This window comes from Vigna angularis, chromosome 1, assembly GCF_016808095.1.
Source record: "Vigna angularis cultivar LongXiaoDou No.4 chromosome 1, ASM1680809v1, whole genome shotgun sequence".
Taxonomy (NCBI): Eukaryota; Viridiplantae; Streptophyta; class Magnoliopsida; order Fabales; family Fabaceae; genus Vigna; species Vigna angularis.
Window position 1 is genome coordinate 46,876,293 of NC_068970.1, and position 27,661 is coordinate 46,903,953.

Below are 27,661 nucleotides of genomic sequence, written 5' to 3' on the forward strand. Positions count from 1 at the left end.
AGGTTTGATCCTGATTCTATCAATAACTTCCTGGATACTGTGTGGGCTGGTGAACAATGTCAGTTTGCTCTTAGCATGGAGGAAGGTGCTGACTTTGAGGATGTTGAGAGAGTACTGTGTATACCTGGAGGACACTTTCAAAGGAATAGATCTGGAGCAGTGGTGAACATTAGGAGGACAGATTTGACTCCTCTTGCAAAGTACTGGATGGCATTTTCTCATGCCAACATTCAGCCATGCTCACATGTGTCAGATATCACTCTCAGCAGGGCACTATTCATCTACTGTGCTATCAGAAATTTGAATGTTAATATTGGGCAGGTGATAGCTGATGAGATTAGTGTGTGTGCTAACACCTCAAACAACAAAGCACCACTGGGACATCCTTCTTTGATCACTCACCTTTGCAAACAAGCTGGGGTGGATACTTCTGTTCCACCATTTGAGAGGCCAAGAAAAGCTATAGATGAGGCCTATTACAGACAGTACTGTGGAAGTGAGGAGGCAGCTCAGCCAGTTCCACCACGCCAGGCTCGTAGAGGGCCAGCACAGAGCCGGATGTCTGCGGATACACATGAAGCAGAACCATTCCAAATGAGGGACATGTATATGTCTCTTATAGGTGCTCAGTTGCAGTCCATCCACAGAGGGCAGGTGGCCACGGCCAAGATGATAGTGGGGATGTATGATACCCCTCCAGCACACAGGTGGACTATGGATGAATTCCATAATGTGGTAGCCTGGCCAGAAGAACCATTACATGGAGGAGCTGAAGCAGCTGAAGCTTCAGCTAGAGATATGGAAGAAGATGAAGATGAGGAGGAGGATGCAATTGATGAAGATGAAGATGAGGAGGAAGAGGAAGATACAGAGGACAGCTCAGACTGATGAGGAGCTGAGATAGCATTTACTGATGAATGCTATCATATGATTATGCTTTTGCGGTTTAAGTTTTCTGAACTTATTTGTTTTCGGTTTTAGATTAGGGTTTGATGTACTCTCTTGAAAACCTGGTTTTGTGTGATGGTTTTTTATTAACTGTGATTGTGTGATAAGTAATGCTTGATGATGCTTATTGATTGATTGATGTTGAGATGATGTGCACATTAAAATGCTTATACAGGTGATTCACAAGCTTTGTGAACAAATGCATGAAATTATGATTGTGGTTGTGAGATTAAGCAGGATGTGTATGTCAAATGTGAATGAGCTTATATGTGAGGTTTTGAGCTCCAGAGTTTTTGGTATGATTGAATGCTATTACTTTGAAAGCATGAATGATTTTGCCCAGGTTTTCTATGATTGAATCAATTGCTTGTTTTGCATCATATGATCAAGGCCGTGTTGTTGAAACCCTTTTTATTGGCCAAATTCATAAAGTTAGCCCACTAAAAGAGAACATGTTGTGTTCTATCCTTTGAACCTTTAGCCTTGAACATACACTGAAAACCCTTGATTGAAAAATCTTTACCTTGAGTTAAGTAGAAGATCTTGTGTGGTACTGATAAATGTTCAAGTTTGGGGTTGTTGGGAAAATATGAAAAGCATTGAGCTAAGAGCTAAAAAGTAAGAATATGCAAAGAAAAAGAAAAGAAAAGAAAAAGAAGTAAAGCTCAATGCAAAAGCAAAGGCAAAAGAAAGTTGGGAATGAATAAGAAAAATTGTGTTGTGATGATTCTCTTAACTCAAGGATTTTGTGATCCAAAAAAAAACCAATTTTCTTGTTAGCCCAGCCACATTATAAGCTAGTGAAAAGTCCTTTTGATGATGCATGCTTGTGATTGTTTTGATTGTGGTAAAATGAAAGGCAAAGTTGATTCATGTGACATTGTGATAGTGGAGTGAATGAGTGAAATACTTTACCTCTTATACACTTGTGTGATGAGTGAAACACTTTATCTAGTGAGGAAATATTCCATAAGCACATGAACATCCATGCTTAGTTGATTGATCATTCATGAAAAATAGCATTTGTTGGAAATTAAATGACTTTGTGAACACTAAAGCATGTGCACATCTTGATTGAACTATTGGTCATAAGTTTGAGTGAAGTTGTTACTTATCTTGAGAAAAGGATTTTGAATGAGTGAACCATCATATGAATTGGTTGGAGATGGAGTTACATTTTGTTTGCTTGAGGACAAGCAAAGTTCTAAGTTTGGGGTTGTGATAACAGTTGAAAAACTGTTATTTTCATGCTTAAAATTGATATTAAAAGCAACCTTTAGACTTAGAAACTAGCTTGAAATCAATGCTTTTATCTATATTTTCAGAAATAAGAGAGCTGGACAGGTTTATGCTTGATTTGAGTGTTTTTGTGCAGGTTTTGAGGTGAATTTAGTGAAAAGAGTGAAGAAGGAGAGAAGTGACATTAGAAAAGACAAGAAAGAGTGCAAAAAGAGAAGACGAAGTCACCGCTCAGCGGTATTTACCGCTGAGCGGCACTCAAGAAGTCACGTTGGAACCGCTGAGGGGCAAAATGGCCGCTGAGGGGAAGAAAGAAGACGCGCAACCACCGCTGAGCGGTATTTACCGCTGAGCGGCACTTTTTGGACTTGGGCTTTTGTAATCTTTTGTAACTCTAAATTAGTATATAAGGGCTTGCACGTCCTAGGGTTGAGTATCTTTGGCAGAACGAGGCAAACACTCTCTCTTCCACCCCTTTGAAGGAGGATCTTGGATGCTCAGGCTACCTCTTCACCTTTATTGGGTTTATTCTTCCATTCTTTCATTGTTCATCTAGGTTCACCATGAATATGGTGAACTAAACCTTGTATGTTTGTTGGGGAATCAATGTAATCTCTTGAAGCTCTCATATATGGAATTTATGCTTGCATCTTAATCTAAGACTTATGCTTTCTTTCATCATTAGTTAGGGTTTTTCCTCTTTGCTTAATGCTTGCATTGTTTAACTCATTCTATTGCATGATTATTGGTTTTGTCGATACGGACACGTACGGGGAAGTCTAGATCCGGGGAATTTCTCCCAATATTATACTGACAATATTATATTGGTTGTCGTTAAGCTCCTGCACTCATGAACTAATCATTAGGAATGCTAGGAATTGTATGAACTATTTGATTAGGGAGAAGCCATCTAGAATGGTACTTTAGAGAGTGGCATTAACAATGATGATTTGAATGTTGAATTCCCAAAATGTATGAGAGTGGATGAGATGAAATTGACCCCCAACAACATATTCATTCATATAATCCATTGAAAGTGTTTATCTTTTGTCTTTGCCATTGATCAATTCATGCATACATGTTTATTTTTCGTCTTGCATAATATAATCCAATTATTTCGTTTGTAAGTCTTAGCTAATCAACAAACCACACAACTAAACTAGGCCGTGAGTCCTTTGGGAAGAACGATAATTGGTCTTACCAAGTTTATTACTTGAACGATTCGGTCATACTTGCCGATTGTGAAACAAGTTTGTGACATCATATTTTGGTGCTTACAAATTATTCCATCACTCATCTTCATCATCTTCAAATGCATCATCATCATCAGCTTCATCTTCTTCCATCTCTCTAGCTGAAGCTTCAGCTGCTCCAGCTCCTCCTCCTTGCATTGGCTCCTCTGGCCAAGCTACCACATTATGGAATTCATCCATAGTCCACCTGTGGGCTGGAGGTGTATCATACATCCCCACAATCATCTCAGCAGTGGCCACTTGCCCTTTGTGAATGGACTGCAACTGAGCACCTATAAGAGACATATACATGTCTGATAACAGTTGAAAAACTGTTATTTTCATGCTTAAAATTGATACCAAAAGCAACCTTTAGACTTAGAAACTAGCTTGAAATCATGCCTTTTATCTCTATTTTCAGAAATAAGAGAGCTGGACAGGTTTATGCTTGATTTGAGTGTTTTTGTGCAGGTTTTAAGGTGAATTTAGTGAAAAGAGTGAAGAAGGAGAGAAGTGACATTAGAAAAGACAAGAAAGAGTGCAAAAAGAGAAGTCGAAGGCACCGCTCAGCGGTAATTTACCGCTGAGCGGCACTCAAGGAGTCACGTTGGTACCGCTGAGGGGCAAAAGGGCCGCTGAGGGGAAGAAAGAAGACGCGCAACCACCGCTGAGCGGTATTTACCGCTGAGCGGCACTTTTTGGGCTTGGGCTTTTGTAATCTTTTGTAACTCTAGATTAGTATATAAGGGCTTGCACGTCCTAGGGTTAGACATCTTTGGCAGAAACGAGGCAAACACTCTCTCTTCCACCCCTTTGAAGGAGGATCTTGGATGCTCAGGCTACCTCTTCACCTTTATTGGGTTTATTCTTTCATTCTTTCATTATTGTTCATCTAGGTTCACCATGAATATGGTGAACTAAACCTTGTATGTTTGTTGGGGAATCAATGTAATCTCTTGAAGCTCTCATATATGGAATTTATGCTTGCATCTTAATCTAAGACTTATGCTTTCTTTCATCATTAGTTAGGGTTTTTCCTCTTTGCTCAATGCTTGCATTGTTTAACTCATTCTATTGCATGATTATTGGTTTTGTCGATACGGACACGTACGGGGAAGTCTAGATCCGGGGAATTTCTCCCAATATTATACTGACAATATTATATTGGTTGTCGTTAAGCTCCTGCACTCATGAACTAATCATTAGGAATGCTAGGAATTGTATGAACTATTTGATTAGGGAGAAGCCATCTAGAATGGTACTTTAGAGAGTGGCATTAACAATGATGATTTGAATGTTGAATTCCCAAAATGTATGAGAGTGGATGAGATGAAATTGACCCCCCACAACATATTCATTCATATAATCCATTGAAAGTGTTTATCTTTTGTCTTTGCCATTGATCAATTCATGCATACATGTTTAGTTTTCGTCTTGCATAATATAATCCAATTATTTCGTTTGTAAGTCTTAGCTAATCAACAAACCACACAACTAAACTAGGCCGTGAGTCCTTTGGGAAGAACGATACTTGGTCTTACCAAGTTTATTACTTGAACGATTCGGTCATACTTGCCGATTGTGAAACAAGTTTGTGACATCATATTTTGGTGCTTACAAATTTGTCCATCAATGTCCCTCATTTGGAATGGTTCTGCTTCATGTGTCTCAGCAGATGTCTGGCTCTGTGCTGGCCCTCTCTCTCTACGAGCACGGCGTGGTGGAACTGGCTGAGCAGCATCCTCACCTCCACAGTACTGTCTGTAATAGGCCTCATCAATAGCTTTTCTTGGCCTCTCAAATGGTGGAACAGAAGTATCCACCCCAGCTAGCTTGCAAAGGTGAGTAATCAAAGAAGGATGTCCTAGTGGTGCTTTGTTGTTTGAGGTGTTAGCACATACACTAATTTCATCAGCTATCACCTGCCAAATATTAACATTTAAATTTCTGATAGCACAGTAGATGAGTAGTGCCCTGCTGAGAGTAATATCTGACACATGTGAACATGGCTGAATGTTGGCATGAGAAAATGCCATCCAATACTTTGCAAGAGGAGTCAAATCCGTCCTCCTAATGTTAACCACTGAGCCAGATCTATTTCTTTGGAAGTGTCCTCCAGGTATACACAGCACTCTTTCCACATCCTCATAATCAGCACCTTCCTCCATGCAAAGTGCAAACTGGCATTGCTCACCAGCCCACACAGTATCCAGGAAGTTGTTGATAGAATCAGGATCATACCTGATAGCATGGCCTCTGACATAGCCCAAATAATTCTCAGCTGGATAATCACCAATCTTCTTTGCATTGGTGTAAAATTCCTTTACTACAGCTATGTTGGCAGGTGCAGGATAAGTGGCTAGCTTTCCCCAATCATTCCCTAACACTTGCTCTCCAAATTGAGGAGCAAAGTTAGGTATCATTCCAACCTTTCTCTCCATCAGAAGTCTCCTGTCCTGAACCACCCTAAAGTGCTTCTCATGTTTCCTAGAGAGGAACCTGCTAGATTGGGGTCGCTCTGGTTCCTTTTCCTTTCTCTTGGTTTCCATGGTTTTCAATCTCTTTCCTGAAGAGGATGCCATTCCTACATTCAAACACAAATACAAAACCACAGAACATGATGTTAATCATTAGTAAAACACAGAACACAACTTCTTTCGAAGCTAAACCACCGCTGAGGGCCAGAATTTCCCCTCAGCGCCACCAGTGCCACATTCCAACACGCAAAATTTCAGAAAAACCAAATCTGGCAGAGTGCCGCTCAGCGGTAGTTTACCCCTCGGAGGTAACTCTGCAGATTTTTGAAAAACCTGTTTTAAAGCTTTCCTAACTCCACCCAAATGCAATTTTCAGTTTTCCAGTTCATTATCATGCAGTTTAATCGGTTCAAACATCAAATATATCATCAAATCATGCATAGAAATCAAAAACCCCTAAATATTCATGCTTTGACAATCACATTCAAATTTAAGAACCCTAGAATGAACAAAATGCTTTTTACTTACTTGGGTGGAGATACTAGATGCAATGAGAATGCTTCCAAGCTAGAATGCTCTCTTCCAACCCCAAACTTTGATGGCACACTAGTGAAAAAGTGAGTGGAAGAGATATTTTCTTAAGAGGGAAGAGTGAAAAGATGTGGAAAACCTAGGAGAAGGTGTGTGAAAGTGTTTGTGCAGAGAAAAGCCTGGAAAGAAACCCTAAAATGCAGCTTGGGGTATAAAAATACCCTAATGGGCTCGGGTCCCGCTAAGGGGAACTAAAGCCCATTCTGCGAGAGTACCGCTCAGCGGTAAAATACCGCTCAGCGGCACTTTCGTGATGTGCTCCTCTCCTTCTTTTCTTAACCTACGTGCCTCCCATACATGCCCCTCATTGGTTCCCTGCAATTCAATGTTTAAAAATGCTTATGCAAACCCTAACTAAAATAAACAAACAGAAATATTCAATCAACTGGGTTGCCTCCCAGGTAGCGCTTGTTTAACGTCACGAGCCTGACCCAAAATCCACCAACACCCATCAGTAGGTGTTACAAACTGAGTATCCTTCAGTAGATACTTAACCACCTAGCATCCTTCAGTAGATGCTATATCCAACAAAATATTTAAAAAAAATAATGTCCACAGATTAAAAGTTACAAAACCAAAATCAAAATCAAAAGTTTGTAGATCACTGGGTTGCCTCCTAGCAAGCGCTCTTTTAACGTCATTAGCTTGACCCTTGAAAGTTCAAGTTCCATCTTCTTTATAGTTGATGTTGTCATTCCACCAACTTCTCAACTGTTTCCTTTGAACTGTTTTGGTTCTTCTAGAATATGGAGACTCTATCTCTATCATCTCCTTCTCTTTAAAGCCCTTCACAACCCACAACTTGTTCTTGATTCTTACAGGTGTGCCAAGTTGGAGTCTTCTTTTCTTCCAGTCTCTAGGAATTTCTTCTCCTCTTCCAATCTCTTCTTCCTTAGGTACCTGTAACAACAAACAATGGTTACCTGAAACCTCAAGATTTTCATCTTTACTTCTAGTCATGGGTGCATCTCGAAATGCAGCTTTATAACTAGCTTCTTCCTCCTTTGCTTGCGTCTCATCTTTGAAGACATCCACCACCACTCTCTCCTCTCTGTCCTGGAGCACCACTATACCTTCATTTACATCTATGATAGCCCTGGCCGTTTTCATAAACGGTCTTCCAAGTATGATAGGTATCTTCTCGGTCTCCATCTTCATCACCACAAAGTCTGCCAAAAACTGAAGTTTGCCAACACAAACTATAATGTCCTCTACAATCCCACATGGCTCCTTTGAAGATCCATCAGCCATTACTAGATTAACCTTTACAGGTTTCATTTTAACATTGCCAATTTGCTCCAATAAAGAATAAGGTATCAAGTTAACACTTGAACCTAAATCAAGGAGAGCTTTCTTTACCTTTTTCTTCCCTATAGTACAAGGGATAGAAAAACTACCTGGATCTGATGCTCTAGGAGGGAATGACTCTTTCTTAACAGTTATACACTTTTTTTTCCATCATCTCTACGTCTCTTCTTTGTTGAGATTTCTTCATCAGATTTTGTGTAAACTGCAATTTTCTGTAGAATCTGTTCCCAAGGTGATTCATTATCCACCATTCTGAATAATTCTGTGAAGTCCATTTGTTTCTCATGATTTATTGGAAAAGGAAAAGTGTTTTTTCTTTCTATTTCTCTTCTTTCTTCTGTTTCTCCTTCTTCTAACTCAATTATCTCTTCATTCACACTCTTTACCACTTTGCACTCTTCTCTGGGGTTAACCTCAGTATTAGCCCCAAAATTTCTATTTGGCCTTTCTTCCAATTGCTTGGTAATCTGACCCATTTGAATCTCCAAATTTTTTATAGCAGCTTCAGTGCTCTTTTGAGAAGATTCAGTTTTCTGTATGAATTGCTGAAGAGTTTCTTCCAACCTTGTTGATCTTTCATTAAGCATAGATAATTGTTGCCAAAAGGTTGGTTGCTGCTGCTGCTTATTATATTGATTAGCTTGCCCAGTTTGTCCTTGACCAATGCTTGGATGTGGTTTCCACCCTTGATTGTAATTCCCTTGACGGTATGGAAATTGATTAGCCATGAAATTAACATCCTCCACGGCTTCCACTGGAAAAGCACATTGACCATTGATATGATCACCTCCACATAATTCGCACAACTGAGTTTGTACCTGTGCAGCAGATTTCAACTCTTTAGGTAATTGAGCAAGAGTTTTAGTCAGAGTCTCCAGCTGTTGAGTTAGAATTTTATTTTGAGCTAGCAAGGCATCATGTGTTTGTAATTGAAGAACCCCTTTTTGTTGCATAGGAGCTCCTCTCTCACTGTGCTCCTCTGGAGTTTTCCATTTAATATTGCCTCCTGCTGAGGCGTCCAGCATCATCTTGGTTTGTGAACCAAGCCCTCCAAGGAAAGTTAAGACTACTTCCTGTTCTTCAAAACCATGCGTGGGTGTTTTTCTTAGTAGACTTTTGTATCTATCCCATGCATGCCCCAGTGATTCTTCCATGCCCTGCTTAAATGAAGATATCTCTTGCTTGCCTTTTGTCACCTTTGATTGTGGAAAGTACTTGTTTAGAAACTTTGTTACCACTGCTTCCCACTTTGTGAAACTTCCTTTTGGGAAAGAATTCAACCAAAGCTTAGCATTGCCTCCCAATGAGAAAGGAAACAAACTAAGTTTGATCGCTTCATCTGGCACCCCATTGATTTTGACTGTGTTGCAAATTTCATTGAATGTAGTAAGGTGCTCATATGGGCTTTCATGAGATAACCCATTAAATTGATTACTTTTCACCAGTTGGATCAGTGCTGGTTTGACCTCCATATTGGCTGCATTGACTCTAGGTCTAGCTATGCTGTTAAAATGCTGAGGTTCAGCAATATTGGTGTAATCAGCAAGAGTTCTTCTGATATTATTATTCTCCATATTTTCTGTGCTATTGTCAGAACCTTGTGGTGATGGTTGCAACAGAGTTTCCGGAAGAGGAAAAAGTTCTCTAGATGTTCTGATTCTTCTCCTCCGTCTACTGTCTTCTAATCCTTCAAGCAGAGGTTCTGTTGTTTTCTTGCTCCTAGTTCGAATTGCCTCCTGCATGCACAAGAACACAAAACCCTAGAAAAGATTTGGTTAGCACAAAAAGATATAAGAGAAGATATAAGATTCAGAAAATAAAAGCAGAAAACAGAAAAATAAAATAAAAAATTCGAAATTAAAATAAAAAAAATAAGTCAAAGATAATCAATAATCACACAAATTAACCAGTTAAACCAGAGTCCCCGGCAGCGGCGCCAAAAACTTGATGGACAAATTTATGAGCACCAAAATATGATGTCACAAACTTGTTTTTCAATCGGCAAGTATGACCGAATCGTTCAAGTAATAAACTTGGTAGGACCAAGTATCGTTCTTCCCAAAGGACTCACGGCCTAGTTTAGTTATGTGATTTGTTGATTAGCTAAAACTTACAAACGAAATAATTGAGATCTTATATGCAAAAGACGAAAATTAAATATGTATGCATGAAGTTTTGATCAATGGCAAAAAGCAAAAGATAAACACTTTCAATGAAATACATGTATGAATATGTTGTTGGGGGTCAATTTCATCTTATCCACTCTCATATATTTTAGGAATTCAACATTCAAATCATCATTGTTAATGCCACTCTCTAAAGTACCTTTCTAGAAGGCTTCTCCCTAATCACGAGTTCATACAATTCCTAGCATTCCTAATGATCAGTTCATAAGTGCAGGAGCTTAAGACAACCAATATCATATTGGGAGAAATTCCCCGGATCTAGACTTCCCCGTACGTTCCCGTATCGACAAAACCAATAATCATGCATCGAATGAGTTAAACAATGCAAGCATTAAGCAAAGAGGAAAAACCCTAACTAATGATGAAAGAAAGCATAAATCTTAATTAAAAGATGTAAAAACAGATTCCATATATGAGAGCTTCACAAGATTACATTGATTCCCCAACAAACATACAGAGTTTAGTTCACCATATTCATGGTGAACCTAGATGAATTACAATGAAAGAATGAAAGAATAAACCCTAAAAAGGTGAAGATGAAGCCTCAGCATCCAAGATCCTCCTTCAAAGGGGTGGAAGAGAGAGTGTTTGCCTCGTTTCTGCCAAAGATACCTAACCCTAGGAAACCCTAAAGCTTAAATACCATTCGTAAATTACAAAATATTAGGTCCAAGCCCATTAAAGTGCCGCTCAGCGGTAAACTACCGCTCAGCGGTAAGTGCGTCAGCTCGGTTCATCCCCTCAGCGGCCATTTTGCCCCTCAGCGGTCCTCCCGTGAGCTCCTGAGTGCCGCTCAGCGGTAAACTGCCGCTGAGCGGTACTTGCGGCTTCTTCTTTTGCACTTTTTGTTGTCTTTTCTGATTGCATCTCTCTCATTCTTCACTTCTTTCACTAAATTCACCTTAAAACCTGCACAAAAACACTGAAATCAAGCATAAACCTGTCCAGCTCTCTTATTTCTGAAAATATGAGTAAAAGCATGATTTCAAGCTAGTTTCTAAGCATAAAGGTTGCTTTTAGTATCAATTTTAAGCATGAAAATAACAGTGTTTCAACTGTTATCAGAAAGTAAGGACTACTTCCACCTCATCGAATCCATGCGTGGGTGTTTTTCGTAGCAAGCTTTTGTATCTATCCCATGCAAGACCCAGTGATTCTTGCATGCCCTGCCTGAATGAAGAAATCTCTTGCTTGCCTTTGTTCACCTTTGATTGTGGGAAGTGTTTATTTAGAAACTTGGTTACCACTGCTTCCCACTCTGTGAAGCTTCCCTCTGGAAAAGAATTTAACCAAAGCTTAGCATTGCCTCCTAATGAGAAAGGAAACAAGCTAAGTTTGATCGCTTCATCTGGCACCCCATTGATTTTCACTGTGTTGCAGATCTCATTAATTGTAGTGAGGTGCTCATATGGGCTTTCATGAGATAACCCATTAAATTGATTGCTCTTCACCAGTTGAATCAAGGCTGGTTTGACCTCCATGTTAGCTGCATTGACTCTAGGTCTAGCTATACTGTTAAAGTGCTGAGGTCCAGCTGTATTGGTGTAATCAGCAAGAGTTCTTCTGATACTATTGTTCTCCATATTTTCTGTGCTATGGTCAGAACCTTGTGGTGGTGGTTGCAACAGAGTTTCCGGAGGAGGGAAAAGTTCTCTAGATGTTCGGATTCTTCTCCTCTGTCTACTCTCGTCTAAACCTTCAAGAAGAGGTTCTGCAGTTATCTTGCTCCTTGTTCGAATTGCCTCCTGCATACACAAGAGAACAAAACCCTAGAATATTTGGTTAGCACAAAAAGATATAGGAGAAGATATAAGATTAAGAGAATAAAACAAAATAAAATAAAAACAGAAAAATAAAAACAGAAAATAAAATAAAATAAAATAAAATAAAAATAAAATAAAAACAGAAAAAAAATAAAAACAGAAATTCAAATTTAAAGTCAAAGATAATCAATAATCACACAAATTAACCAGCTAAACCACGAGTCCCCGGCAACGGCGCCAAAAACTTGATGACAAATTTATGAACACCGAAATACGGCGCCACAAACTTGTTGAACAATCGGCAAGTATGACCGAATCGTTTCAAGTAATAAACTCGGTAAGACCAAGTATCGTTTTCCCAAAGGACTCACGGCCTAGTTTAGTTATGTGATTCGTTGATTATTTAAGACTTAAGAACGAAATAAGTGGAATTTAATATGCAAAACAGAAAATAAACATGTATGCATGAGTTTTGATCAATGGCTAAAACAAAATACAAACACTTCAATGGAATATATGGATGAGTATGTTGTTGGGGTTATCAATTTCATCTTATCCACTCTCATATATTTTAGGAATTCAACATTCTTTTCATCATTGTTAATGCCACTCTCTAAATTACCTTGCAAGAAGGCCTATCCCTAATTACGAGTTCATACGATTCCTAGCATTCCTAATAATTAGTTCTTTTAGTGCAGGAGCTTAACGACAACCAATATACTATTGGGAGAAATTCCCCGGATCTAGACTTCCCCGTACGTTCCCGTATCGACAAAATCAATAATCATGCATTGAATGAGTTAAACAAAGCAAGCATTGAGCAAAGAGGAAAAACCCTAACTAATGATGAAAGAAAGCATAGGTCTTAAATATAAGATGTAAAAACAAATTCCATATATGAGAGTTTCACAAGACTACATTGATTCCCCAACAATAATACAAGGTTTAGTTCACCATATTCATGGTGAAACTAGATGAATAATAATGGAAGAATGAAAGATAAAACCCTAGAAAGGTGAAGAGGTAGCCTGAGCATCCAAGATCCTCCTTCAAAGGGGTGGAAGAGAGAGTGTTTGCTTCGTTTCTGCCAAAGATACAAACCCTAGGACGTCCTAAAGCTTATATACTATTCTAAAATATACAGAAAATTAGGTCCATGCCCATAAGTGTGCCGCTTAGCGGTAAAGTACCGCTCAGCGGTAAGTGCGTGAGTTATTTTCTCCCCTCAGCGGCCATTTTGCCCCTCAGCGGATCCACCGTGATCTCTTGAGTGCCGCTCAGCGATAAACTGCCGCTGAGCGGCAGTTGCGGCTTCTCCTTTTGCACTTTTTGATGTCTTTTCTGATTCCATCTCTCTCCTTCTTCACTTCTTTCACCAAATTCACCTTAAAACCTGCACAAAAACACTGAAATCAAGCATAAACCTGTCAAGCTCTCTTATTTCTGAAAATATGAACAAAAGCATGATTTTAAGCATGAAAATAACAGTTTTTCAACTCAAGAATTTATTCACAACTCTAGTCCACGCAACTTTATTTCTCTGACCAAATGAACAAGTAAATGCACCATGATGTCAAAAAAGGATGGAGGGAAAAACATTTCTAGCTGACACAAGATGATGATAATTTCGCTTTGAAGTTCATCTAACTTTGTAGGATCGATGACTTTACTACAAATTGACGAGAAAAATGAGCACAATCGAGTTATGGTCTGCCTAACTTTTTGGGGCAAAATTCCACGAATTGCCACTGGTAACAACTGTTGCATTAAGACGTGGCAATCGTGAGACTTCAGTCCAACAAGCTTTAAGTCCTACATTGACACTAAGCTCTTGATATTTGAAGAGTATCCTTGTGGTACCTTGATACTCTTTAAACAAAGACAAAAACTTATCTTCTCTTGTTTGGACATTGTGTAACATGCAGGGGGCAAATAAGTACGTTTACCAATCTCTCTTGGTGCCAACTCTTCTCAGATCTTCATGTCAACCAAATCCAAACGCGCATTCACTCCATCTTTTGTTTTTCCCTGGATGTTTAGTAGTCTACCAATCAAGCTATCACAAACATTTTTCTCAACATGCATGACATCTATGCAATGTCTAACATCTAACTTTGACCAATATGGAAGATCAAAGAATATTGATTTCTTCTTCCAAGGGGTCGTTACAGAAGACTTCTTCGACGTTTTCCCAAATATATGATGTACTCTATTAACTTTCTCAACAACTTCAAGTCCAGTAAGTGGAATGGGTGCACTGTCTTTCTCTTGTTCTCCATTGAATGCTTTCTTTAACCTTCGATATGGATGATTAGATTGTAAAAATCGCCGATGACGCATATACACTGTCTTCCTTCCGTGTTTTAATTGTTGAGCTGCAGTGTTTTCTTCACATATAGGACATGCTTTATGACCCTTCACACTGTACCCCGACAAATTACCGTAAGCTGGGAAGTCATTAATGGTGCAAAGTAACATGGCATGCATCAAGAAAGTTTCTGAAGCAAAGGCATCAAATATTTAAACCCCATCAACCCACAACAACTTCAAGTCTTCAACTAGTGGCCTTAGATAAACATCGATGTCCTTTCCAGGCTGCTTTGGACCAGATATCAACATTGACAACTGATGACAAATTTATGAACACCGAAAAACGGCGCCAAAAACTTGTTTAACCCTCGGCAAGTGTGACCGAATCATATCAAGTAATAAACTCGGTAAGACCAAGTATCGTTCTCCCAAAGGACTCACGGCCTAGTTAGTTATATGATTTGTTGATTATTTAAGACTTGTGAATAAATTCTTGAGGTTTCAAATGCAAAAGACAATAAGTAAACATGTATGCATGAGTTTTGATCAATGGAAAAGAGAAACACAAACACTTGAACGAATTAGATTGATGAGTATGTTGCTGGGGTAATCAATTTCATCTTATCCACTCTCATATACTTTAGGAATTCATCATTCTTTTCATCAATGTTAATGCCACTCTCTAAATCACCTTGCAAGAAAGCCTATCCTTAATTACGAGTTCATACAACTCCTAGCATCCCTAATAATTAATTCTGAAGCACAGAAGCTTAAAGGCAACCAACCCTCATATCCCTATGTCTAGGCAATATGCTATTGGGAGAATTTCCCCGGATCTAGATTTCCTCGTACGTTCCCATATCGACAAAACCAATAATCATGACATCGAATGAGATAAACAATGCATGCTTGAGCAAAGAGGAAAAACCGTAACTAATGATGAAAGAAAGCATGTATCTCAAATAAGATGTTTAAACACAAAATTCCATATATGAGAGCTTCAAAAGATTACATTGATTCCCCAACAATAATACAAAGTTTAGTTCACCATATTCATGGTGAAACTAGATGAACAATAATGACAGAATGGAAGAGATAGAAAAACCCTAGAAAGAGAAGAGGAGAGCCGTCACCATCTCCAATTCTACCCCCAAGGGGTGAAAAATGTGTTTTGCGTCTTCTCTAGCCAAAGATACTAACGCTAGGAAGTCCTAAAGCTTATATACTATTCGAAATATTATAGAAAAGTGGGCCTAAGCCCAAAAGACCACCGCTCAGCAATAAACTGCCGCTTAGCGGTACCAGCGCGTAGTCAATTCTCCCCTCAGCTGCATTTTCACCCCTTAGCGGAGCCAATGGGTGTTCCTGAGTGCCGCTCAGCGGTAAACTGGCGCTGAGTGGTACTTGCGGCTTCTCTTCTTTTGCACTTTTTGAGTTCTTTTCTGATTCCATCTCTATCCTTCTTCACTTCTTTCACCAAATTCACCTTAAAACCTGCATAAAACACTGAAATCAAGCATAAACCTGTCCAGCTCTCTTATTTCTAAAAATATGAACAAAAGCATGATTCCAAGCTAGTTTCTGAGTGTTAAAGGTTGCTTTTAGTATCAATTTTAAGCATGAAAATAACAGTTTTTCAACTATTATCACAACCCCAAACTTAGAACTTTGCTGGTCCTCAAGCGAATAAGATGTAACTCAATCTTCTATCAATCAATACAATGGTTCACTGCATTTAAAAATCCTCTTTTCAAGATAAGTAAGTACTTCAATTAAGCTCATAACAAAGACTTCAATCAAGACATGCACATGCTTTAGTGTTCACAAAATCACCTAATATCCAACAAATGCTATTTTTCATGAATGATCAATCAACTAAGCATGGATGTTCATGTGCTCATTGAATCGTTCCTCACTAGATAAAGTGTTTCACTCAAACACACAAGTGTATAAAAGGTAACACTCATTCACTCTACTATCACCATGTCACAGGAATTTACCTTGCCTTTCATTTAACCATAATCAAATACATTCACAAGCATGCATCATCACAAGGACTTTTCAATGGCTAATAATGTTGCTGGGCTAACAAGAAAATTGGTTTTTCTAGATCACAAAACCCTTGAGTTAAGAGAATCATATAAACACAATCATTCTTACTTTTTCCCAACTTTCTTTTGCATTGAGCTTTGCTTTTTCTTCTCTTTTCTTTCTCTTTTTCTTTTTCTTTTCACATACTTATAGTTCTTAGCTCTTAGCTCAATGCTTTGAATTTCCCTTTCATAACTTCCCAACAACCCCAAACTTGAACATTTATCAATACCACAAAATATTTTCTACTTAACTCAAGGTAAAGCTTTTCACAAAGGGTTTTCAAATTATGTTCAAGGCTATGGGTTCAAATAATAGAACACATAGTGCTCTCTTTTAGTGGGCTAAATTCATGAATTTGGCTAATAAAAGGGTTACCAACAAATGGCCTTGATCATATGATGCAAACAAGCAATTGATTTAACCATAGAAAACCTGGGCAAAATCATTCATGCTTTCAAAGTAATAGCATTCAATCACAAAAACTCTGGAGCTCAAAACCTCACATATACGCTCATTCACATTCCACATATACGCATCCTGCTTAGTATCATAATCACAATCACAACATCATGCATTTGTTCACAAAGCTTGTGAATCACCTGTATAAGCATCTAATGTGCACATCTCAACATCAATCAATATCAAAGCATCATCAGGCATTACTTATCAAACAACAATCATAAGCAAACCATCATAACAGACAAAGTTTCCAATTGAGTACATCAAACCCATTCTAAAAACAAAAGTGATTGATAAAACAAATCCTGCTCTAGTGCTTTGAAAAACTCAGCCCCATCAGTGATGCTCTCTCCCAACCCCAAACTTAGATGGAAAACTAGTGAGAAAGTGAGTGGAAGAGAGATTTTCTAAAGAGGAATAAAAGGAAAAATGTAGAGAACCTTTGGAAAAGTGTTTAGGAGTGTGTGTGCAGAGAAGAATCTGAAAATAGAGGCCAAAGCGTGACTTAGGGTATAAAAATACCCTAATGGGCTCGGGTTCCGCTAAGGGGCAACCTAAGCCCATTTTACAATACTACCGCTCAGCGGCACTTTTGTGTTGTGCTTTTCTTCTTCCTAGCTTACCCTAGGTGCCTTCTACTCATGCCCCTCACTTGCTCCCTGCAATTAAATTCTCAGATTACTCATGCAAATACCTATTATGCAACTAAAGTAGAACAAACAAAAATATAATCAATCAACTGGGTTGCCTCCCAGGTAGCGCTTGTTTAACGTCACGAGCCTGACCCAAAATCCACCAACACCCATCAGTAGGTGCAAATCTTTCTTACCAACACTTAATAGTAGGTGTAACAAACCTAGTATCTTTCAGTAGATACTTAACCACCTAGCATCCTTCAGTAGATGCTATGCCCAAAAATTTACAGAAGTAATGTCCAAACTGATAAAAATTTACAAAACCAAAATAAAATCAAAAGAAAAATTGTCCTCAAATCACTGGAATGCCTTCCAGCAAGCGCTCTTTTAACGTCATTAGCTTGACCCAATAAAGCTCAAGTTCCTTCTTCATGGTTGATGTTCATATCACACCAACTCATCAACTGCTTCCGGTCCACTTTTCTGACTCTTCTGGAATGTGGAGACTCTATCTCTATCACCTTATTTTCTTTGTAGTCTTTCACAACCCACAACTTGTTTTTGAATTTCACAAGTTTACCAAGTTGGAGTCGTTCTTTCATCCAATCATCATGGACCTTTCTTCCTTTCCCAATCTTTTCTTCTTCCTGTACCTGAAACAAAAAACAATGTTTACCTTTGACCTTTGTCTTTTCATCTTCAGGGCTAGTCATGAGTACATCTTGATATGCAGCTTTATGAGTAGCTTCTTCCCCCTGCATCTGCCTCTCTTCTTTGAAGACATCTACAAAAACTCTTTCTTCTCGGTCCTGGAGCACCACTACACCTTCATCCACATCAATGATGGCTTTGGCCGTTTTCATAAACGGTCTCCCGAGAATAATAGGTATCTTTTCAGTCTCCATCTCCATCACCACAATGTCCACCAAGAATTGTAGTTTGCCCACACAAACTATAACATCCTCTACTATACCATAGGGATTCTTTGAGGATCCATCTGCCATTACTAAATTAATCTTTATAGGCTTCACATCAATATCACCAATATGCTCAAGTAAAGAATAAGGCATCAAGTTAACACTTGATCCTAAATCAAGTAAAGCCTTCTTTATCCTTTTCTTCCCTATTGTGCATGGAATGGAGAAACCTCCTGGATCTTTTGCTTTTGGAGGGAATGGCTTCTTTTTAACAGCTTTATACTCCTTTGTCTCATTATCTCTACGTCTTTTCTTTGTAGAGACTTCTTCCTCCGGCTTTGCATAAACTGCAATGTGCTGTAATATCTCCTTCCAAGGTACATCATTATCCATCATCTTGAATATTTGTGTAAAATCAAATTGTTTCTCATGATTTGTTGGAAAAGGAAGAATATCTTCACTCTTTATCTCTCTTATCTCATCTTTCTCTTTTCTCTCTTCTTTTTCTTTTTCTCTCTTTTCTCTTTCTTTTTCTTTCTTTTCTCTCTCTTCTTTTTCTTTCTCTTTTTCTAACTCAACTGTTTCAACATTCGCACTCTCCAACACTTTACATTCTTCCCTGGGGTTAACCTCAGTATTAGCCCCAAAATTTTTGTCAGGCCTTTCATCCAACTGCTTAGTGATCTGACCCACTTGAATCTCCAAATTCTTAATAACAGCTTTAGTGCTCTTTTGAGTAGATTCACTTTTCTGTATGAACTGCTGAAGAGTTTCTTCCATCCTTATTGATCTTTCATTAAGTATAGAAATTTGTTGCCATAAGGTTGGTTGTTGATGTTGCTTGTTAAATTGGCCAGCTTGTCCAGCTTGCCCACTTTGTCCTTGACCAATGCTTGGGTGTGGTTTCCACCCTTGATTGAAATTCCCCTGACGGTATGGAAATTGATTGGCCATGAAGTTAACATCCTCTAAAGCTTCTGCTGGAAAGGCGCATTAACCATTGATATGGTCACCCCCACATAATTCACACAACTGTGGTTGAACCTGTGGAACAGTCTTTAATTCTTTTGGAAGTTGTGCAAGTGTTTTTGTGAGAGTCTCCAATTGTTGAGTTAGTATCTTGTTCTGTGCTAGCAAGGCATCATTGGTTTGCAACTGTAGAACTCCTTTTTGTTGAATAGGAGCTCCTCTTTCACTGTTCAGCTCATTATCATTCGTAGCCATGTTTTCAATTATTTCTGTAGCTTCCTCTAGAGTTTTCCATTTGATATTTCCTCCACCTGAGGCGTCAAGCATCATCTTGGTTTGTGAACCAAGACCTTCAAGGAAGATTAGGACTACTTCCACTTCGTCAAATCCATGCGTGGGAGTCTTTCTTAATAGGCTTTTATATCTATCCCATGCATGACCTAGTGATTCCTCCATGCCTTGCCTGAAAGATGAAATCTCTTGCTTTCCTTTATTTACCTTGGATTGTGGGAAGTATTTGTTCAAGAACTTTGTCACCACAGCTTCCCACTCTGTAAAGCTGCCTTCTGGAAAAGAGTTCAACCAAAGCTTAGCGTTGCCTCGTAATGAGAATGGAAACAAGCTAAGTTTGATTGCTTCGTCAGGCACCCCATTTATCTTCACTGTATTGAAAATCTCATTAAAAGTTGTGAGGTGCTCATATGGGCTTTCGTGAGACAACCCATTAAATTGGTTACTCTTAACCAGTTGGATTAATGCCGGTTTCACCTCCATATTAGCTGCATTGACCCTTGGTCTTGCTATGCTATTGAAATGCTGAGGCCCAACTACATTAGAGTAATCTGCAAGAGTCCTTCTGACATTATTATTCTTCATCTCCTCAGTGCTATGGTAAGAACCTTGTGGTGATGGTTGTAAGAGATCTTCCGGAGGAGGGAAAAGTTCTCTAGATGTACGGATTCTTCTCCTCCGTCTACTCTCGTCTAAGCCTTCAAGAAGAAGTTCCGAGGTTTTCTTGCTTCTAGTTCGAATTGCTTCCTGCATACACAAGAAAACAAGTCCCTAGAAAAATTTGTTAGCACAAAAAGATAGAGAAGATATAAAATAAGAGATAATAAGATAAAATAAAAACAGAAAAAAAATAAAAACAAAAAAATAAAATAAAATAAAATAATAACCGAAAAAAATAAAAACAGAAAATAAAATAAAATAAAATAAAAACCGAAAAATAAAAATAGAAAATAAAAACAGAAATTCAAATTTCAAAATTCAAAATTCAAGTCAAAGATAATCAATAATCACACAAATGAACTAGTTAAACCACGAGTCCACGGCAACGGCGCCAAAAACTTGATGACAAATTTATGAAAACCGAAAAACGGCGCCAAAAACTTGTTTAACCCTCGGCAAGTGTGACCGAATCGTATAAAGTAATAAACTCGGTAAGACCAAGTATCGTTCTCCCAAAGGACTCACGACCTAGTTAGTTATATGATTTGTTGATTATTTAAGACTTGTGAATAAATTCTTGAGGTTTCAAATGCAAAAGACAATAAGTAAACATGTATGCATGAGTTTTGATCAATGGAAAAGAGAAACACAAACACTTGAACGAATTAGATGGATGAGTATGTTGCTGGGGTAATCAATTTCATCTTATCCACTCTCATATACTTTAGGAATTCATCATTCTTTTCATCAATGTTAATGCTACTCTCTAAATCACCTTGCAAGAAAGCCTATCCTTAATTACGAGTTCATACAATTCCTAGCATCCCTAATAATTAATTCTGAAGCACAGAAGGTTAAAGGCAACCAATTCTCATATCCCTATGTCTAGACAATATGCTATTGGGAGAACTTCCCCGGATCTAGATTTCCTCGTACGTTCCCATATCGACAAAACCAATAATCATGACATCGAATGAGTTAAACAATGCATGCTTTGAGCAAAGAGGAAAAACCGTAACTAATGATGAAAGAAAGCATGTATCTCAAATAAGATGTTTAAACAAAAAATTCCATATATGAGAGCTTCAAAAGATTACATTGATTCCCCAACAATAATACAAAGTTTAGTTCACCATATTCATGGTGAAACTAGATGAACAATAATGACAGAATGGAAGAGATAGAAAAACCCTGGAAATAGAAGAGGAGAGCTGTCACCATCTCCAATTCTACCCCCAAGGGGTGAAAAGTGTGTTTTGCGTCTTCTCTAGCCAAAGATACTAACCCTAGGAAGTCCTAAAGCTTATATACTATTCGAAATATGACAGAAAAGTGGGCCTAAGCCCAAAAGACCACCGCTCAGCGGTACCAGCGCGTAGTCAATTCTCCCCTCAGCTGCATTTTCACCGCTCAGCGGAGCCAACGGATGTTCCTGAGTGCCGCTGAGCGGTACTTGCGGCTTCTCTTCTTTTGCACTTTTTGAGTTCTTTTCTGATTCCATCTTTATCCTTCTTCTCTTCTTTCACCAAATTCACGTTAAAACTTGCATAAAACACTGAAATCAAGCATAAACCTGTCCAGCTCTTATATTTCTAAAAATATGAACAAAAGCATGATTCCAAGCTAGTTTCTGAGTGTTAAAGGTTGCTTTTAGTATCAATTTTAAACATGAAAATAACAGTTTTTCAACTGTTATCAACAACATCATGTACTTTCTTTTCATGCACAATCTAGGAGATAAGTTGTAAATTATCAGTATAACGGGCCAACAACTGTGATTGGTACTTAAATTACCAAATGGATTCATTCCATCAGTAGCTAAGCCAAACCTAAGATTTCTACATTCTTCACCAAATTGGGGGGATTCTTGATCAATAATTTTTCATTGCTTTGAATCAGCTGGATGACGAAGCAGCCCATCAGTTGTTCTCTCATCTGCATGCCATCTTAGGTTTTTAGCGTCTTTGGGATTCGCGAACAAACGCTTAAGTCTGGCAACTAGTGGAAGGTACCAAACTACTTTCAAAGCAGAACCATTCTTTTCTGTGTGACCACCATCTTCACTGTTGTTTTTTGACTTGTATCGTGATAACCCACATTTTGGACACTTTATCAAAACTTCATTCTCATTCCTATATAATATGCAATCATTCGGACATGCATGTATCCGTTTATATTCCATACCCATCGGACAAAGAATTTTTTTTGCATCATAATTACGATTGGGTAACGTATTTCCATCTGGCAGCATTTCATTCAACAACGACAACAATTCTGTAAAACTATTATCACTCCATCTATTGCTCGCCTTTAAATTCAGGAGCCTTAACACCGCTGACAACCGTGTGCACTTAGTTGAACCCGCATACAAAGGAGTCTCCGCATCAGTGGACATCGCTTCATACACATGCGCTTGGGCAAAAGCTTCTGCGCCAACATTGCGGATCATGTCCTCTAAGTTGTCTTCTTCTGCTTGATCTTCCATATCCATTGTGGAATCATAAACATTTTCAGTTGGAGAGACAGTTGGAAAGTCTGTTAATTCGCCGTGCCATATCCATGTTGTATAACTTCGTATGAAACCATCACATATAAGATGTTCCCTAATATCAGTTGCGTTCAACTTCCTCCCATTCAAACAGTTCACACAGGGACTTCTGAACTTGACTTCATCATCACCACTTGTATTCGCATTACGTTGCGCAAACTCTATAAATTCTTCTACCCCTCTCTCGTACTCAGTGCCGATGCGTGGTAAATTAATCCACCCTCTATCCGTACGCATGTTTACTGAAATTGTTTACACAATTTCAATAATCTTGAATGATCACTTTGATCGTGTTTGTATTCAAGGTGTGACCCTATCCCATTCACGAAGATTCACTTTTTTTAGTTTATTAAACATATCAATTTTAAACAACATATCTTAAATGTCACGAAATTTTGCCAGCATTTCGCATTGGTCTTCAAGTTACACGAAATGAAAGTGATTATAAATCACAATCAAATATGCACCCGAAGATCAATACAAAACACAACAGCAAAATTTCATGAAATTTAAGACATGTATATTAAAATTGATATGTTATAATAAACTATGAAAAAGTTATTACTCTTCTTAAACTGTCCAATCGGACAATTCAAGATTCAATACTTGTAAATTATTATTACCATCTCCTCTATTTTCATTTGTAAAAAGTACATTTGTTCAAAAAATCTGGAGATAGTAAATAATTTTTGTATTGAATCTCAAACGGGAAACTAAGGCTAAATCACAACAACAATATATATTCAAGCAAACAAATAATTACATATGCAACATGCAATATATTCAAGCAAACAATATATTCAACCAAGAGTAAATAATGTCATTTTAATTAACTTTAGGGTTTAGATACTTGAGTTTATTTCACTTGTTTATTTCATTTTCTTAAACCTTATTTGAATATTGTTTAAATTAACGTATCTCCCTTCCTTCCATCTAAAATCCAACAAGTCTTTTTTTTTTAATTTCTTTCCTGTTATTTCTTCTAAACTAAACTATCTAAAATTAACTCTCTTTTTTTGTCTACTTTTCCTTACTTTTATCTACACTAATTTTTAATATAGAAATGTGTGTTCGGCTTTGGGTCAAACTAAAATGATGCGTTCAATTGCTCTCAAAATCTATCTATGTTGTTATTTTTTTTATGTCTTATATTTTGTTAACTACCTTGAGTTACACTCGTTGAATCAATTCCTTAAAAAATACTCAGCCTTCAAAATCTGTTGTTGAAAGCGGGACAAAGGGACACAGTGTAGTGCACTTCCATTCTCCCTTTACTTCTTTAACTAACTTCGCTTCCACTCTTTGAATCCCTTTGTTCTAAAAGACTTATTCTTCTTTTCAAATTCAAAAATAAATAAAAAATAAAATACATTTTCAATCACTCTAAGTGTTAGGCTTAGCACCAATTAATCATCCCAAATTCCCAGCCTTCAAAATTTGTTGGAAAAAAAAGAACTCAGCTTTTATTTTATTACATAACAATGCTACAAGTCAACGTGCCAATCACTACACTGTACATTTCTAAATTAACTCCGAATAGGCTAAGTGCGTAACACACTATTTATCCCAGCAATCCAACTGCTAAATAGCCAATACACTACCAACAAAATTAACAAATGAAAACACCCAAAACATACAATTTGTTTCTCTTTCGGCCTCCACCAATTATTATCAGCAAAAACAGCCAATACACTACCAACCTCAATGCAGGCAGCACGATTGAAACAACTTAGGAGGCAGCACCGGCGGAGGCAGCAGTGGTGGAGGTAGCACCAGCGGGGCACCAGTGGCGCGACGGCGAAGGGAGGAGGCTCGACCAAGAACGACGACGAGTAATGGAATGCGCGAGCACTGGCAAGACGGAGGCAGGCGAGCCCATTGGCAGCAGCAGTGCGGAGGTAGCGGCAAGGAAGAAGTTACACAGAGAGGAAGAAGAAGTTGTGCGACGCAAATGGAGGTTCTGCGGGTTTTGAAAAAATGAAGAAGAGCTACTACCTCGGTTACTCAAACACGCGAGGTAATAGCCCCATATAGCACCGGTTAAAAGCAACAGCGATGTAAAACCTGTGGCCAACGACCTCGGTTCCTGCTGAACCAATGCCCTAGGTCTGGCGTAGCAGGCAAGTAGCAGGTGGAGCAGGCGTAGCAGGCAGCGTAGCAGGTGCAGCAGTGGTTTAGGCATCGGTTTCCCAGCAGACCGAGGTAATAGGGAGTGGTATAGGCACCAGTTGCACAGTAGACCGAGGCAATAGGAAGTTGTCAGCTGACTTGCAGATGGAATACGTGGAATACGTGCACTGTGCCGTGGAATAGGCCTCGGGTCTAATGTTAACCGAGGAAGTATCCCATTTTCGCCACGGGTTCTGTTGTGACCGAGGTGTATATGGTTGTACGCTTCGGTTTTCGTATAACCGAAGCGTATATGGGGCGTCAGAATCTACTTTTTTTACTAGTGATTTTACAAGCTACTGTTGATATTTGGATTTTACCTCACATATTATATAGTTTGGTTTATCTTTCCATCATCAACTTTGATACTTTATGAACTTAATTTTACCTCACATATTATAACTAACAATCGGGAATAAAGTCAAAGAATTGTGAATCTTTTCCTTTTCCTTTTGGCTAAATTATTTCCTTTTTTATATTCTAAGTACAAAAGTAAGAAAGAGTGCAAGTGCATACAATTTTCATTGATGCCTTTACTCTTTCCACCTTGTCTTTTACAAGTTACTTGAATGTGCATGATCCTAGCACCTATGTATTACTCAACCATAGTTCAAGTAACCTCAATAATGTTTAGTTGTCAATTAAGGCCAACTTGTGCTTTGTGTATGTATGTAGCTCACTACATGTAGGATGCCGCTAATCATTGATAAAAAAAATCCTTCTATTGAATAAATAAATGATAGGAACAATCAATAATACTTCCTTTCTTTTAATTTTTAAAATGGTTATTAAATGTCTTATATAATTATGTTTTTCATAACACCGGTTCCTAAAGCTGTTTGCCTTCACTTTTCCGCTTCCTGCTCCCCATTCTTGCTTTTTCTTGCTTCATGTGTTCCATAGTAAAACTTCTATGCATCTCAAGCATCTTTGGCATTTATTGATTGAATATTGATCATAGCATTTTGCTGTGCATTTTTTCTCTAACATCCATCAGACCTAAATATTTTCCCATTTCTATTGGATGCCGCTAATTATTTAGAATTGTATATATATATATATATATATATATATATATATATATATATATATATATATATATATATATATATATATATTAAAAATCATGCTTTCCAATACATGCCTGAACTCTTTTATTACCTTGCAAGTTGATAAGAAGATGAACAAGTGGACTCGAACTCCAGATTTCCATTTGTTTAAATTATTCTTATCACCAGATTTTCAAGTACTTCAAAGTAAATCAAATATATGATCATTAATTTTAGGAGCTCAGCAGTTGATGGACTGTTACCCCAAGAGCAGTGACAAGAAAACATTAAAGAGGTGGTTTTTTATTGATAAAAGAGAAGGGGAAGTGGACTTCTGATAGAAATTAGTTTGATCGATGCTCAATACTTCTTAAAGTTATTACATTGTTACTGAACTGTAGAGTGGTCTGAAACTTGGATTCCATGGACTTGAAATCGAATGATACTCCTGTTCTCACTGATTCTGCACCCATAACAAAGTCTAGGCTGTAAAAGGCATTATACTAGGCTAATTTTTACATGAAGATTCAGTCGTAACCAATTTTTGCATTTTTCCTTGATTCTATTTTTCGTTTGATTTTGAAATGTATTCTAGCACATTTCTTAGGTTCCTTTTGAGTCCTTACGTGTTTCATAACTGTTATTTCTTGCTTGTATCAGTTTTTGTCATTCTAAGTGCCAATTTCTTTGTTTGAAAATTGGTGTTGCCCTGACTGTCTATTGGTGTAGTGTTAAGATTTGGATTGGTGTTTATATTGTTGGTTTGTGTTGATGTTAAGATCTGTGGTGCATTTTCCAACTTAGAGACCTTATTCATTTGAGGTAGCATCTTTAGGAAGAGGAGCTGAAACATAATCTGGGTTGAATAGGGAACTTTCAGCCAGCTGCAAGTGCTAACTTCAGTACAAAAATCTACAACCCGTGAGTTTTTGTTAATGCATGTCATCCATAGTGAATTTCCTACCATTCCAGCTCTGCATTGTGTTTTAGATCCAAAATATTGTTGAAATTGATCATGCTTGACTGTTGAGGTTGAATTATAATTATTTGTTATGATTGGTGTTTTTGCTTATGTTGTTAACTGTGTGAATCTGTTCCAACTTTCAATTTTTATTTTCAATCCGTGTTTAGGTGCTTGTGTAGCAAGATATTAACCTATAAGGAAAGGAGACAATGTGTAGCCTTGGTGATATGAGCTCAAACATGCCAAAACTTTAATTTGATTGCACAAAATCTGCATAAAAAGTCATTTTTGGATTAATCATGTGTAATCTGTTTCTGTCCAGATTTATTGTTTCTAAAGCATGAGACAAGTTTCTTTGATGTTTTAAAGGTTTTGTGAACATCATTTAAGCACCACATCAACTAGATTTTGTCAACAGAGTTGTTATTAAATGAAAACTCTTTTCACTTCATAAAATCAATTCAATTCATCCCCGACTCAGTTATGTATCAAACTGAACCCTATAACCTTTTCTGAAAGACTTAAGCCTTCCAAAACTGGTTCAAACTGTCATGTAGACATAGTGAAGGCAACACGTGAATGTAAACAAGGTATAACAACAACCCAACCTTTTAACATTTAAATATAGCCAATTTCACTACATCAATTCATGATGTAAGACGGTAATATACCTATTATTCTTAGACAAAGCAAATCTATAACGTCCAACTAATCTGTCACTCCTAACCTACTTCTATTTTCTTCATGAAGGTGTTCAATTTCTTTTTTCTTATTCATGCAATTTTCTGATATATCAAGAATCTGCCTGTCAAGGTTTAATGTGGTCAATCTTGATTCTTCTTGATCCATGTT